At 34.2% G+C, this 16,405-nt stretch overlaps 1 protein-coding gene across 3 annotated transcripts in view; it reads right to left on the bottom strand.

The window, feature by feature from the left end:
* The window catches only part of LOC136027893 (uncharacterized), a 72,848-nt gene that overhangs the window by 38,823 nt on the left and 17,620 nt on the right, over window positions 1-16,405 (bottom strand). Inside the window, exon 1 of one of the 3 annotated variants that reach the window (XM_065705325.1) lies at window positions 1,250-1,858. The exons of the other annotated variants lie outside the window; for them this stretch is intronic. The gene's annotated coding sequence lies outside the window, so the exon portion shown is untranslated. Of the gene's footprint in view, window positions 1-1,249; window positions 1,859-16,405 lie in introns of those variants that run through there. 3 annotated transcript variants of the gene reach the window in all.

The following is a 16,405-nucleotide window of genomic DNA, read 5'->3' as shown; positions in this document are numbered from 1 at the left end:
AGCGAAATTATTCTATTCTATAGGTTAAAAACTTTTTAGATTTTCCCCGAATTTTGCACAATTTTTCTTGCCCTTTGGTTCGTGTATATTTGGAATTTGTATGGTCGTCTATTGCTCAGCCACTGAAAATACAGTATTGTCCTAAATAACAGGTCAGCACTTTTCCTGAGAACGAAATTATCCTATGCAGCTTACTTTTTTCTCTGTCAGTTACAACAGAAGCTGATACCAAGTTTTTGAGCCGTAAGACAAGTCCATTCTCAGTTCTAAAAAACCTTGAGAGTGAAAAACTGAACAGCATTTTTTTATTTTTTAACAATATCTTTTATTAAACAAATTAAAAAAAATATAAGGACCAGTTGTTCATACAAAGAAGGTTTTTCTTCACACAACCAAAATATTGAAAAAAAATTAATATCCAAATTTCTATTCTTGAACTAATTCTGCTTCTTAAATAGCTTTTTAATGCTTTAACTGCTTTTTAATATTAAAAATAATACAATGTATTTTGGAAACGAGTAAGCTTTTGAAAATATGAAAAACAAAATAGAATAGGAGAAAACATAATCGACCAATCGCTAGAGCTTCCCTAGTCTAGGGCGAAGGAAAATAAATCTAAGTTCTACTGTCACAAAAAAAAACTTTATAAATAACGGGAAAAAATTCATCTCAAAACTCAGATCGAAAATCGAAATAGTGTTGAAGCTACAAAAATACCAGTTATTACTAAAGAATCTTTTGCAAGTCAAGTCAAACAAAAGAAAAAAAAAAATGATTTTATGCCAACTTAGAGCGAGCAGCTTTTTTTTTTTCTTTTTTTTTTAAATCAAAGATGTAGACTTAAAAATGGTTACCTTCATCTTTTGCTCTGAAAAAAAGACACACACACACACACATGTTCTCAAAATGTTCCGCCCATCTCTCTTCAACTCTTTCTTTATACCTAATTGTCGCCCCATCCCTATTTTTAACTGAGACAAATCCGAATTGACTACTCCCTTTCAATTTATTAACATGCCAGTATAACATTTTACTAGTATTTCGTCTAACTGCATCTTCCAGATCCTTGGCAATTTTATCCTTGGCCTCCGTTTCGCGCCTTCTTAGTTCGTATTTTAATGCTTTCTCCACTTTCTTTAATTCCTTTTGTTTTCATATGATCTTTCACTCAGATAATTCTTTTACAAGCCCCCTCTTCTCTCTATTAAAGATAAAGCTTATTAACTAATATTCCTAGCTATAGTCTTACCTTTTTTTCCTAAGACACCATCAGCAACTTTACAATTTTTTTTCTAAAATTATGCCAACCATCTTCCTCATTGTCAAATTTTAAATTCCAAAATTTGGCATTTAACTGTTCCTGGAAATTTTATCTCAAATTATCATCCTGGAGTCAAATAACATAATAACTTCTTGGGAGGTAGTAACCCTTTCCAAAATTTCAGCTTTAAATCAATCAAGACACTACAAGACGGTGATCTTCACTTTTAACATCAAGAACAACCCTTTATATACGCTAGTATCTTGTATTGATCCTGCTAGTCTTCGCTCTACTATAACATAACAAACAAGGTTTGCTCTCTTACCATCACGTAAAAATCATGTCAACTTATGGGCCATTTTATGACCAAACACCGTATTGGTTAAAGCTAGATTGGTATACCTACAGAATTGCAAAAGTCTCTTGCTATTACCGTTTTCCTTTCCTACACCAAATTTACCTAGGGTAGGACACCATCTGTCTCTATTTCTACCGACCTGGGCGCTAAAATATCCTAGTAAGACCACCCTATTTCTACCTTGGACCCTGTCTATTTGCTCCTGTAACTGTCAGTAAAATTCATCTGAGTAACTACTGTCTCCGTCAATTGGTTCAACAGGGGCATATACTATTATAACTAATATACTGTACTTTTTAGTCACAGAATGAGCAATTAGTATGCTATTATGAATACCTTCTCGTTCTAAACGAGACTTAGCAGCTTCTTTATTCATCATAGGTCCAACTCCCTTTCTATGTACCTATGTATCACCTATTTTCATGTTTCCTACCTCTGGAATGTGAGTTTCTCAAACTCCTAATAAGTCCAGTTCAAATAATCTGAATTCGTCAGTAAAAATGTCAAAACAATAGTCATTTTTTAACGTCGTAACATACCAAGTTCCAGTTTTCATGTTCTTTAAATCATTGAAATTATTTTGGTCTCAGGAATAGAATGATCCCGGATACCACTGCAGGACGGGGATCAACATATCTTCTCAAGTCTACACTGAAGCTTTTAAGCCGGCTTAAAACTGGACAATAATCAGTCACTCGGACCTCCTGTACGAATGAAGGTTTTGTGCTATCTGGGCCCATTTTGGTCACAATTTGGTTTTCAAAAATTGGCGATGCTCTTCATTCAACAAGAGACAAAATCCTTCACAGAGAGTCCCAAGCCTATTACATCCGACTCAATATATATTCATGTCTACAAATATTATGCTACTACGAGAAGGCAACCCATAGTAGATAAATTAGCTAGGAGGAGGTTTTTCAGCCCGAAAACACCCGTCAAAACGGACCGAGCCCAGAGGAATTATCCGTTAATCAGAATCCCGTGCAAATCCTATGTCGTTTACTAGACTATAACTTCCCTGAGGGTGCCACTCCTCAAGTGGGAATGCAGTTGACCGCAAGATAGTCGAAACAGTCGAGGCAGCCCTTTGCCGAGGACAGTTTCCGTAGATGTGGATCTGATGTCCTGCCGCAGTTGTCTTCCTATGGAGGATCCTCCCACGATAGTGTTCTGTGTCACCATGCCGTTTAACCCATTACTGGGAGAAGGTTTGTAACTCATGGGACGTGTGCACACGCTGGTGGATCCTGTTGAGTGTACATTTGATGGGCCTTCTTACTCCTCCACCAGTTTTTCCGGCCCTGGGCGACGGTGCCCTAGTTTTTTATTATGGACCACTAGGGACAAGGTCCCCCCTTGGTCCCTACTTTCTATGGAGGTACTCTACATATCTTTAGGTCCTTTCCCTATCGCCACTTCGAGACAGGTTGAGTGGCTTGAGGGAGGCCCCTAATGAGCAGTAGACTCAAAACAGCATAATTAGACAGAACTCAGAACCAGAAAATACCTTTCTGGGCCGTACTTTGGATGAAGGATCATTCCCAACATGCACGAATGCATGATTCAGGCTGATCTTGACTGAAATTTGGCTGGCAATTTTAATCCATGCTGATTTCAATTGAATTAAGCAAAAATGCAAGGCTAATTTTCAGTCTTAAATCAGATTTACCAAAACCAAAGCAGCTACACATGAGAGCAGCATTCTCTTGTTTTATCTTGGTATTTTGCATTTATACTCTTTGTTTCTAGACCTAATGAGTTTATTGTTTAACCTGTGCATCCACAGTATTATATCTTAATTATCTTTATCTTTTTAATTTAATTATCTTTTTCAAGATTCATCTCGAATGCTTGATTCATTGATTTATGCATATAATGGCTGCAACTACAATGGTCCTAACTTGAATTTTGGTTTTTCTTTTGACATAACTTTTTTAATTGCTCGAATTTACGGTTGAAAGAATTCTCAGGGCTTTACAAGGAGACATTCTCTGGAAAACAAGGGCGTTTATGTGAACACCGAAGGTTCAAAGACAACTCGAGCGAATGGCTTAAGGTCCATGCTATCAAGGAGTGTAAAATCTTTGATGAAAAAATTTTGTCAGGGGTTAGCCAAGGGTAGCCAAGGTTTTGTCAAGGGTAGCCTTTCTGGCAAGGCTACCTATATTATGGTAGTATGTTCCTTTGGGTTCTGCCGAGTTCATTTATTTAACAATACATTTAGATCAACATAAAACACCATCAACATAGTATCCCCTATACGGCTTCATGGCAAGGAAAGAATAGGGAGAAATAGAAATATTAAAAAAAAAAAAAATCAAGTCACCCACCTTAAAAATATCGAAAATCACAAGCTAGACACGGGAGTAGCGCATGATTTCACCATCTCCAATAAACATCCAAACCCAACCCAGAGACATCAATTCCAGAGTACACCAAAAGAGCTTGATTATTTGCTAAAACCTCCCCGACAATCTTTTTGAAGATAAAAAAGTCATGCAGACTCTGGGATCGTCTTCCAGATCATGTTACAAGCTATCAGCAAGTTTAATTCAGACCACAACGATGTAGCACGACAAACCTGTAAGTTGTTGGTAGGGCGGAGATGATAAGTTGACGGAGCAAAAATAAACGGTATTTATTATTATAAAAAAGCATTATTTATAATAAGGGTATGTATAATTATTTATAATAAATATATAATATATATATATATATATATATATATATATATATATATATATATATATATATATATATATATATATATATATATATATATATATTATACAGGAAAAACGAATATGTTATATATTATACTATATTATATTATATTAGTATATTACATTATTATATTGTATCATACTTTATAATATAATATACTATATTATATATGGTATAGAGATTATGTATCATATATTAATATATTATATTATATGCATTATATATACTATGTAATGTGTATTAAATATACATCATTTATAATAAAGGCATTTAATATAATAAAAGTATTTTATAAAAAAGGCGTTTTTATACAAAATAAAAGATATTCATTATTATTTTATTATTATTATTTAATAATATTTATATTATTCCATAGGCAGCAGGTAGGTTGCCATGCAATTGTAGGAAAGTGAAAGAATCACACGACAGAAAATGGAAATTTAAGTGAAACATAGACTGGAGTAGGATGTAGAAAAACCCTTTAAGAATCGACCCTTGAAATATGGGCTTTAGCTTTCTGAGGGTTTTAAGACCTTCGGTGACTTTTTTATTTTGATCAGGCCAATAAGATTCTTAAATGAAGATACTTTTTGCGGCAAAGAAACTATGGCTCTCGGGCAAAACTTGATTCATGGGCCAGGTATTCAACACCCAAGTCTAAATGACCTTACACAAGATCTATACTATTTGTATAGTGTTGTAAGAAATATTCTTCTATCAAAATTATGTAGAGAGATATCCTTCATTACACATTACTTTTAGCAATAAAAGTGTTTTTTATATCCAACCGTCTGTCCTTTACAGACACTTGGAGGTTGAAAAGAAACCCCCCTCCCCTTGTACGCCATTGATCCCTCTATTGAAAATAATTTTAGATATACTCTGTTTCCTATCGTAGAAGCATTTTAGTGTTAAGTACTTAATCTTTTGATGGATTCCTGAAGACGCCGAATCTTTTCCTTAAGCATAGAAGGTGTTTACTAAGCTAACAAACTGTGAACCAAGATCGATTTCCAAATTGATACAAGCTGCAATTATGATCATTTTTAAGAACAAATATAAGATATGTTGGTACTTGTGTGTTATTCAGAACACACTCAATAAGTGAAGTTAGGTTCTTTCGCGAAACAAACTACGATGCACGTACATTTTATGAGAAAATACGATTTCATAGCCACAAAGACGAAACTGAATATAGTTGGCTACGCATTGTGATAGAAGATAGTGTCTGAACATGGATTTTGAAATGAAGATGTGGGATTTTCCAAAGACTGAAAAAGAGGCTATCATATTTTTCCAGGATAAGGGGTTATTGCCCACAACAAAACAGTGCGCCAATGGACACAAAATGACTTTATACACTTTCGAGAAGGAACATTTAGGTTTGGTTAGGTTTACCTAGTTAAAATGTACCTGCATCGTAGTTTGTTTCACGAAAGAACCTAACTTCACTTATTGAGCGTGTTCTGAATAATACAAAAGTACTGAAATGTTTTCCGAAAAGTTTTTCCAAGAAATTTAAAGAGCCATTTGAAAGACTAAAATCAAAAGGAATCAAGTAATAAAACGAGACGAACTTAAAACGAGAATAAATGAATATGATAGAATAGATGAAACCCAAAACTGACAGAAAATAAATGAATAATCAACGAAACTTGAAACTAAGAGAAGTTACTATAAATAAAACTAATTTTACAACCCCCCTAAAACTCACTGAAGGATAGAAAATTGCTTGAACATTCCTGAAAATAAAATACATCTAAGGCAGTGTTTTTTTTTTGTTTTTTTTTTTATATAATGTTGAAAAATTAAAAACTGCTCAAAATTTCCAGAAATTATTTTTTCCTATCTCAATAGTTTAGATTGTAAAGTAAATAAAAAAAATATGTTTTGTTGTAACTGAAAGTAGGACGCACCATTAAAACTTAAAATGAACAGAAATTATTTCGTACATAAGGGAGATACCCTCTTTTCGCACCCTTGCTCGTTACGCTAAAGTTTCTTGGCCCTTTAAAAAGCTTCTTATTCCAAATCAACGAACTGTGTGTTTCAGCAATTATTGTTAATTGATAATTATTGTTATAATAATTATTATTGTTATTATTATTATTATTATTGTTATTGTTATTGTTATTGTTATTGTTATATATTGTTATAATATATAATATAATATATATTATATATATAATATAATATATAATATAATATATAATATAATATATATTGTTATTGTTATTGTTATATATTGTAATTATTATTATTGTTATTGTTAAGTAATAATTATTGTTAATTATTGTTAATTATTGTTAAATGAGTTGGGACAAAAAAGTCCAGCTTTAGCAAAAAGAGAAAGGGATTGAGGTAAAAGCCCCCTCAAGGATTAAGGATCAAACCCCTTCATATACGAAACATTTCTTTTCGTTTAAGTTTTAATGCTTCTCCTTACTCTCAGTTGAAAAACTTTTTTTAAGATATGATAGGTTATTAAAATCAAGCAAGGAAATACCCCTCCCCTTCCCTTGGTAAAACCTCCCTAAAATTCCACCCACAAAAAATAACTCCCCCCAAAACTGTATATTCCCCAGTTAAAAAATGCTATATATTTACAATAGACTAATTTCATAACTTACAGCCCTTTCCCCGTGGGTATGGGGTCATATCATCCCCAGAGGTCGCTTTACTTTTTTCCCCCTTTTTTGAAAATATGGCAATATTATCAGCCTCGTAGATTTTGATGAAAGACCTTAAACTTAACGAATTTTAAATATTTTAGATCGTTAGAAAAAACCAATTCTTTTGATGCGTTGATTGTTATCGAAATTATGTTTTGTAGAGTTTTGGTAAGTATTGGTCCGAGTCATTTACAAAGAGTTTGTTAACACGAACTCTTTGCAATTCATTTATTTATTTTATTTTTACAAAGAGTAAAAATATAGTAGTAAAAAATTTTATATTGAATAGTAAATATTTTTAGTGAAAAAATTCTATAGTAAATTTTTTTTTAAATTGAATAGAAAAAGAGTAAGAAATTTATTTTTACAAAGTAGTAAAAATTTTACTTTATTTTTATTTTTTATTATTTCTATCTACAAAGTTTGTTAACACGAACTCTGTGTAATCTATATTTTTTTTTTCACCCACACGATACATAAAGTAAATATGGTAGAGTAAGAATAAATATAAAAAAATAAAAACAGAAAAACAAATATACACACAAAATCAACGAAAAAAAAAACGGATAAGACGGTGGTGAAGGAATAGGCGCGCAAAAGCTGTACTGGAGATTTTTCTGTGAAGAATCTCCAACTTAAAGTTATACCAGGAAATGAAAATTTTCTAACAAGAGTCCGGTTTCTTGTCCAAGGCGGAAGATACAGAAGAAATTTGCAAAATTTGAAATAATTTATCCGAATTCTTTTTAAATTACTATTACTAAGAAGGGGGAAAAGACCTGAAGCATAAAGGACAGAAAGATCACAGAAAGTAGAAATAAAGTTAGGTCAGCGCACCAAAGAAATATTGACTTCGGTTGGCATCTCACGATTGAGTAACTGTTACTGATAGCAACTAACTGTATATTAAGTCAATAATTTCTTATAAATTATTTCGATTATTAAATTGGCTAATCGTAGATTAAGATTAGAATGAATAAAGGGGCTCAGCCTCTTCTTGGAAATCTTTGTCAGTCTATAAATAAATTGGTGCTGTTTTTTTTTTTAAGATCATTTTTGTAAAAAGCCTTGTTTGGTTATGATGTGGCAAAAGCTAAAGCTAGTCCATTGGCAACCCATAAATTCCAGTAATTCTAAACATCTGGATATTTTAGTTCTATCAGTTATTTTAATTCTTCTGTAAATTGTGATGTCTGTCTGAGGCTTTCTTAGACATCTTTTATCGCTTAGGAAATCTCCGAAATTCTGTTTAGCTTTAAGAATTTTCATGTTGAATTGTAATCCAATAAAATTCTAATGTGAATATAAATTGGCACTCCCAAGGGGGAAGATTATTGAGTTTTGTCGTAGTAAAAAGTGATTTTTATGGAATTGTTTGGAAAAAGAAACAAAAATAGGTTGGCAAAGAAAAACTTCTAAAGACTAAAACATAATTTGCACTTTACTGAAAAAAAAAAACAAGCAAATGACCGGGGACTGTCAGTTTAATTGACATATACTGACATTTATTTTCTAAAGCTTTCACAATTTTATTTTATGAAAACCAAAAGTGAAAACATTTAAAACATATTTTGTTTTCAGTAAAGCGCAAATTATGTTCTGGTCTTGAGAAGGCAAGGGGGTTCTCAGACCTACTCATTTTAATTTCTGCTCTCTTAGAGTTTGACTCAGCTGTTTATTTTAATATCTGTTCGTTTTGAGTTTCATTTATTTATTGATGGGTATTTTGATAAATTTATGCTTGAAAGATTATATCACTTTATTTCTACTCATTCTTGGCTTAATAGAGCTTTTTACTATTCTTTGAATATCTTGTTTTGTGGAAAAGTTTTAATAAATTCATTTCTGTTCGTTTCTTATTGACATAGTCTTTTTCATGGAAAAAAAATAATACCTTACATCTGTTCGGTTTTTTTTACAAGAATGCATAGTTTGGGTTGCTATTTGTATGTTGGAGAAACTTTTTTCAACAATTTTTAATCCTGACACAAATAGTACTTTTTAATCCAATTTTATAACCCCTGAAATATACCTGGAAAATTAAAATAGCAGTAGCCCCCAAAGTTAATACCTCACTTACAACCATAAATACAATGCCTTTTGATTTACTCTAAAGCAACATTTAGTTGTAAATCACAATGAGTCAATTGCTTAATTGTGGGGGTTTGATATGCCCAATATATCTAAAGACATAGTTGCCAGACCGTTCTACAAAGCTGATAAAAATAGCTGTCTCAAAATTTTGACTAAATGCGTTTCGAAAGTTAATTAGTTTGATGTAAGGGCTGCCTTCCCTCCAACCTCTTTTTACTCTCAAAAAGGGCACCAGGACTTTAGTTTTGAATCGATTTAGCTCCTTTAGAAGTTTCAATGATGTTTCTGGCTATTATAGAGTGGTGTTGCCTATGACGTTTCTTATATTCCCTTCTGAAAACCTGCATCAATACATTTTTTTTTGTTTAATTGGAACTCCTCCTAAACGTCCCCTAAAAATTTCTACCCACCTTAATATCTTTGGTGTCATTAGTTACAGTAATTGTGGTGGTAATATTAAAAGTATACACATAGTGCCTTCTGGCTAGTTCAAAATTACCCGCAACTTAAATTTGAAGTTCTAACTTAATAATATAAACTGTTCTTCAGGTATTTCTTTGTCATTGTTTTAAACTTTCACATGATCACAGTTTATTTGGATTTAGTTAAATCCAATAAACGGCCGCCTATATCGTCGTATATCGTCTATATCGTCGTTAGTATAACGACGTTAAATAACGGCCGCCGATATCGTCTATATCGTCGTTAGTATAACGACGTTAAATAACGGCCACCTATATCGTCTATATCGTCGTTAGTATAACGATGTTAAATAACGGCCGCCTATATCGTCTATATCGTCGTTAGTATAACGATGTTAAATAACGGCCGCCTATATCGTCTATATTGTCGTTAGTATAACGACGTTAAATAACGGCCGCCTATATCGTCTATATCGTCGTTAGTATAACGACGTTAAATAACGGCCGCCTATATCGTCTATATCGTCGTTAGTATAACGACGTTAAATAACGGCCCCCTATATCGTCGTTAAAGGTTTCACCTTAACATCTTTAGCATGTGCAATAGATGTATCAGAATTAGTAGCAGTGTGCACATAACACCTTTGGTTTCTTCGAAATTCGCTTCAGCACATGCTGCAAGTTTCAACTTAGCACCATCAACCTGAAGCATTTGTGACATAACTGCTAGACAACCTGTGTCAGCATAGCGTGTTTCAAATTAGTTCCCCATCGTTTCTATATATCCCGAAATATTCGTTTTAATATCCTTAGTTTTATTAGCAGTAATAGTAGTAGTAGGATTATTAGTAGTAGCCTAAGTCTTTGTGGCGGTAGTAGCAACAGAAGTAGTAATAATGGTAACAATAGCAGTAGTAAAATGAGTAGAAGTGGTAGTATAAGGATAGAAATATTTTCTTTAGTTTAGTTCAACATCCCTCACAACAAGCCCTGTTAGTTTTAATTTCACACACAAACTGTTCCTAATATTTTGCTGTTACACCCAATTGACAACCTGTATACAATAGTAGTATTGATATTACTAGCAATAGTATTGAATAGCGGTATTACTACTGGCATTAGTAGTATTACCCCTTTAAGCATTACCCCTTTAAGCATTATCTAAATGTGCCATCTTTATACGAAAATTAAATTTAAAAAAACGAGTTTTTTTAACGGAAAGTAAGGAGCGACATTAAAACTTAAAACGAACAGATATTGCTTCGTATATGAAAGGAGATGCTTCCTCACCAACTCCCTGCTCTTTAAGCTAAAGTTTGACTCTTTTTCTTAACTCTATTTTTTAAAACAGTAAAAAACTTTAGCGAAAAGAGCGGGGCGTTGATGAGGAAGCATCTCCTTTCATATACGACGTAATTTCTGTTCGTTTTAAGAAACTTTTTGATATTTATTTTTTCATTGTATTTTTTCAAATAATGCTAGATAGTCCTGCGGTCCCTTCATTAAAATTTTCTTCCCCCAATACAAATTCCTCCAAGGAAAGTTCCCCCAACATATTCCCCTCTTCTCAACCCCCCCCCCCTCAATCTAAAAATCCCCCTGAAAACATCTGTATATTTCCAAATAACCATTACTATGTGTAAGCATTGGTCAAAGTTTGTAACTTGTGGCCCCTCCCACGGGGCCCCAAAGACATAGTTATAAGGTTTTATACTACGTTGAATAAAATGGCTATCTCACAATTTTGATCTGGTGACTTTGGGAAAATAATTAGCGTGGGAGGGGGCCTAGATGCCCTCCAAATTTTTGGTCACTTAAAAAGGGCACTAGAACTTTTCATTTCCGTTAAAATGAGCCCTCTTGAAAGATTCTAGGACCATTGGGTTGATACGATCACCCCTGGGAAAAAAAAACAAAATAAAACAAACAAACAAACAAACAAATAAACACGCATCTGCGATCTGCCTTCTGGCAAAAAATACAAAATGCCACATTTTTGTAGATAGGAGCTTGAAACTTCTACAATAGAGTTCTCTGATACGTTGAATATGATCGTGTGATTTTCGTTAAGATTCTATGACTTATGGGGGTTGTTTCCCCGTACTTTCTAAAATAAGGCAAAATTTCTCAGGCTCGTAACTTTTGATGGGTAAAACTAAACTTGATTAAACTTATATATTTGAAATTAGCATCAAAATTCGATTCTTTTGATTTAGCTATTGATATAAAAATTCCATTTTTCAGAGTTTTGGTTACTATTGAGCCGGGTCGCTCCTTACTACAGTTCGTTACCACGAAATGTTTGATAAATTCTTGAGATATGCTATTTTGACAATTGGTATGCACATAGCGTCTTTTGATTTAGTTCAAATTTTTCCTCAGTACTGTATATGGAGTAGCGTGTTAATAGCAGGGGTGGTAGTTGTAGTAGTATCGGTAATATGCAAAAATTGCCTATCTGATCATCTTCCTTATGATTTCCTGAATTTTCCGAATTTATGTACTGAGTTATTCCTGTGTCATACCCTTTTGATAATCTGAATATATATAACATGTTTTAATTCTATTCAACTCTCCCCTCACCATATCTGAAAGGCTCACCTGAGTGCATTTCGTTTTCTTGGAAGGAAAAGTTCTAACATGCTTACGTTTCTCAATAACATATACTATGTGTAAAGGATGAACAAATTGCCTAACTTACAGCCCTGTTCCTGATTACTGTGGGGAGGTTGACATCATGAAAGATATTATTACTGGACCTTTGAACAATGCTGAAAAAAATTGCTCTCTTAAAGTTTCGGATGTGTTCAGTGGAATGATAGGCTTGGGGGGAGGGGGCTGAAGCCCTTTATTTGCTTTTGACTTTTAAAAAGGGTACTAAAACTTCCAATTTCCAATCAATCCATGTAAAGCAAATTTCATGCGACCACCCATTCCTTCTCTTAGATACCGCAGGGCATAACTTAATTTGTGTCCACCCGAAAAACACTGTAATATGGTTTCTGGACAGTTGGTAAGAAAATGGTGCCCTCAAAATTCCAATTGAATGCGTTTCGGACAAAAATAATGTAAGGGGTTAGAGAGGGAGGGGCTAGATGCTTGCCATCATGTTTGACTCTAAAAAGGGAACTAGAACTATACATTTAAAATCAAATGAGCCTCTTTTAAAGTTTAGACAAAAACGTTATATGCCCCTCGGGCATAACTTGCAACTCTTCACCCCCAGACCTTTGGGGATTCTGTAAACCCCAAAGGCCTTGTTATATGATCTTCGGGCTACTTTGGAATAAATGGCTATCTCTAATTTCTATTGGATGCATTTGGGGAAAATACGACGTGGGGGGATGGCTACCCCCAATCACTTTGACTCTTAAGAAGGACACTAGCACATAGCATTTCCAATCCAATGATCCCCCTAAGGATTATATACGACCACTCTTTCCAAAAGAACCTTATATAACCTCGGGTATAACTTACAACACTTGCGCGGAAGGCCATTGGGGGGGGGGAGGGTTCATCCTCAAAGACAGAATTTTCAGATCTTTCAAACATGCTGAACCAAATGGTTGTCTCAAAAGTGTGATTAGATGTGTTTTTGGAATTGATGGTTGTTGGGGGGGGGCTTGTTGCTCTCTAATCACTTTATACTTTCAGAAAGGGCACTAGCGATTTCAATCGATTTCAACCCAGTCGAGTGAGCCTTTTGCCAAGTTTCTCCGACTACAAATGGCCAACAAACAACAAGGGCATTAGAGCTTCTGATTACCAATCCAATGAGCCCCCTTCGAGGACTATACTACCTTTCTTTCTATAAGAATCGTATATAACCCCAGGACATAACTTGTAACACTTGCCATGAGGGCTGTAGGGGGTTTTCATCGTCAAAGACATAATTTTCGGAATTTTTAACTACACTGAATAAATAAGTTATCTCAAAATTTGGACTAGACGTGTCAAAGGGAAAGGTGAGCGTGAGGGGGGAGGGTTCTCTCAACACCTTTATTTTTAAAAAGGTCACTATAACTTCTGAATACCAATTCAATAATCCCACAACGAGGCTTATATGACGAAACTTATATATATATATATATATATATATATATATATATACTAGTTGTTGGGGTGGCGCTTCGCGCCACCCCAACACCTAGTTGGTGGGGCGCTTCGCGCCCCCCCAAGCCCCCCCGCGCGCGTAAGTCGTTACGCGCCATATTAGTTACGCGCCATTGTAGTTGTGTCCCTGTGTCCCACCTGTGAATATAGATAGATTTATATATGTGTTTCAAACTACGTAAAAATTGCGAATATACAACATTTTTGGCTTTCCCACTACTGGAAGCTTTCCGTTTACAATTGCCAGCAATTGATCTGAAAATGTTTGACCAGAATCATCGTTTTGCAATCGGACACGCATATTTGTAGTTAATTTTAATATTTTTACGTGTGCCCATAAATTAGAATTTTTCAGGCAAGCATTCATTTCGTCTGCAGGAGTTAAACTACGTAAAAATTGCGAATATACAACATTCTTGGCTTTCCCATTGTCTGTGCATATACAAAGCCGTATGCACTAATAATGACGTCATATGCAAACGCTCTTTTTACAAACAAACAAACATGCATACACACAACTCGTTTTTATATAGATAGATAGATAGATGGATACAATACAAATTAACTGCGTAAAACTTGCGAATATACAACATTCTTCGCTGTCCAATTGTCGCTGCATATAAATAGATTGTCAGGTTTACCGACCCTCGAACATGCAACGTACAATTGTCCATGGGAAAAACAATCAGTATTAAGATCTATACCACATTTTTCTAATGATTGACCTTGAGCTTTGTTAATGGTGATTGCAAATGCTAATCGAATTGGGAATTGCAATCTTTTAAATTGAAAAGGCAGATCCGTTGGAATCATGGGAATGCGAGGAATAAGAACAGCCTTACCCTCAAAATGCCCTGTCAAGATTGTCGCCTTTATTAGGCTTTCCATTGTTTTTTTTACGGCAAGTCGCGTGCCATTGCAAAGCTTTGGTGGGTCGCCTATTTTTAGTTGTAGTACGTGTGGTGGAAACCCTGAAAGATATATGGAATTTAAAAATTCAGATGGATAATTAACCGCTTCATTTGGTTCCAAAACTGTGTCGACTGACTTGCAAAGGACTGCCTGGTCTCGAATCTTGGTCAAAACAATATTGTTGATTTCGTGGACGTCTATATTTTTGGGTGCGAGAATCGCTCTTTCACTTAGCCATTTATTATTTTTATAATTTTTTAGAATATTCGGAAATACTTTTTCAATCAATTCATTTTTGGACGTCACTAAACTACAGAAATCAGCAGGTAGTTTTATACGTCCTGAAATTGAGTCTATCGTATCATAAATGTCTTTTTGTTCCGACGTTAACTTGTAAATGTTATTTTGTACATACGACAATAGATCACTCGTACTGTAACTTTGTTCACGATCCAATTCTACACATGTCGAAACAGCAGCGATACGGTTAGGTGAAGGCATTCCCAAATCCTGAAGAGGTTTGTTTGCCATACGTACGCACAAATCTTCTATAATAACTAAAGTGTCGTTATAAATTTCTGATGTAAAATCAAAAGTCATTTCTGACGTCTCTAACTGTTTTCGATGGAGTATATCTTCGGACATTTTTGACTTATATTTTTCCCATAACTCTGTAGGAGCTGATGGAGAGCAAGTGTACGAATTTGACTTGGGGTTGACGTTTCGCACGCGTCATTGATGCAGTTATCCCAGTGTTGGTCATTCTCCAATAAATTCAGAGCTTGGCATGCACTACGGTAAGTGTCATGTATAGTACCGTTTACAGTTCTCAAATACTCAAAGGATGTCGGACCGGGTACATTCACCAAAAGTAGGCGTAGAAAGAAGCATTCATGTTGATTGGGGTGAACGGTGTAGAGTCTTCCTATCGTGGTATCTTTGAAGATGGTAGGTTGGCCGTAAACCCACTGGTTATCTACTTCGATGGTGGTACCGTTGCCATTGTAGGTTTTTCAGTCATTTTACAATTAGAAATTTCTCTTTCAACGGTCTTCTTACAATTAAAAATTTGTCTTTGAACGATATTCTTAAATACCTGTGTCCTGGTCGTCATTTATATTCCCTGTGTCCCGGTCGTCATTTGTGTCCCGGTATCCCAGTCTGTAATTTCTCTTTTTTCTTTTTTCAGTTTTCTTTTTCTTCTTTATTTTTCAGCTTCATTATGAAATACATATCGCCGAACCTTTGTTTTTTTAACTAAAATCTGGTAGTCATTGATGACCTTTTCCAAGTCAAAATCCCAAACCCAATCATCATCGCTATCATTTTCAGTTTTAATATGTTTTGACTCTCGCTGTCCAGGTGGATCTTCATCTAACTGCGCGGTTTTGCGTTCTTTAGCCTCAAGCCTGTTTCCTTGCTGTTCTTTTGATTCCTCGGCACGCTTTCTTTTCTGACTTTCTCTATCAGCAGCAAGTTTTTTGGCATAGACTCTTTGAGCATCTTCATCAGTCATTGTAAACTTAAACATTAATAGAATTCTACGCGAACATATGTCTTATATAACTTGAATGACGTCACCTTCAAAGCAAAAATGATGGCAACTAATTTCATGACGTCAGCCGAAACATGACGTCACCTGATCCACAGATCCACAGATCCACAGACAACTTATTTTTATATATATAGATATATATATATATATATATATATATATATATATATATATATATATATATATATATATATATATATATATTTTATTTTATATATATATATATATATATATATATATATATATATATATATATATATATATATATATATATATATATATATATATATATAT

The sequence above is a fragment of the Artemia franciscana genome, chromosome 6 (assembly GCF_032884065.1).
Source record: "Artemia franciscana chromosome 6, ASM3288406v1, whole genome shotgun sequence".
Classification (NCBI taxonomy): domain Eukaryota; kingdom Metazoa; phylum Arthropoda; class Branchiopoda; order Anostraca; family Artemiidae; genus Artemia; species Artemia franciscana.
This window is presented reverse-complemented; position numbering and strand designations above follow the sequence as displayed.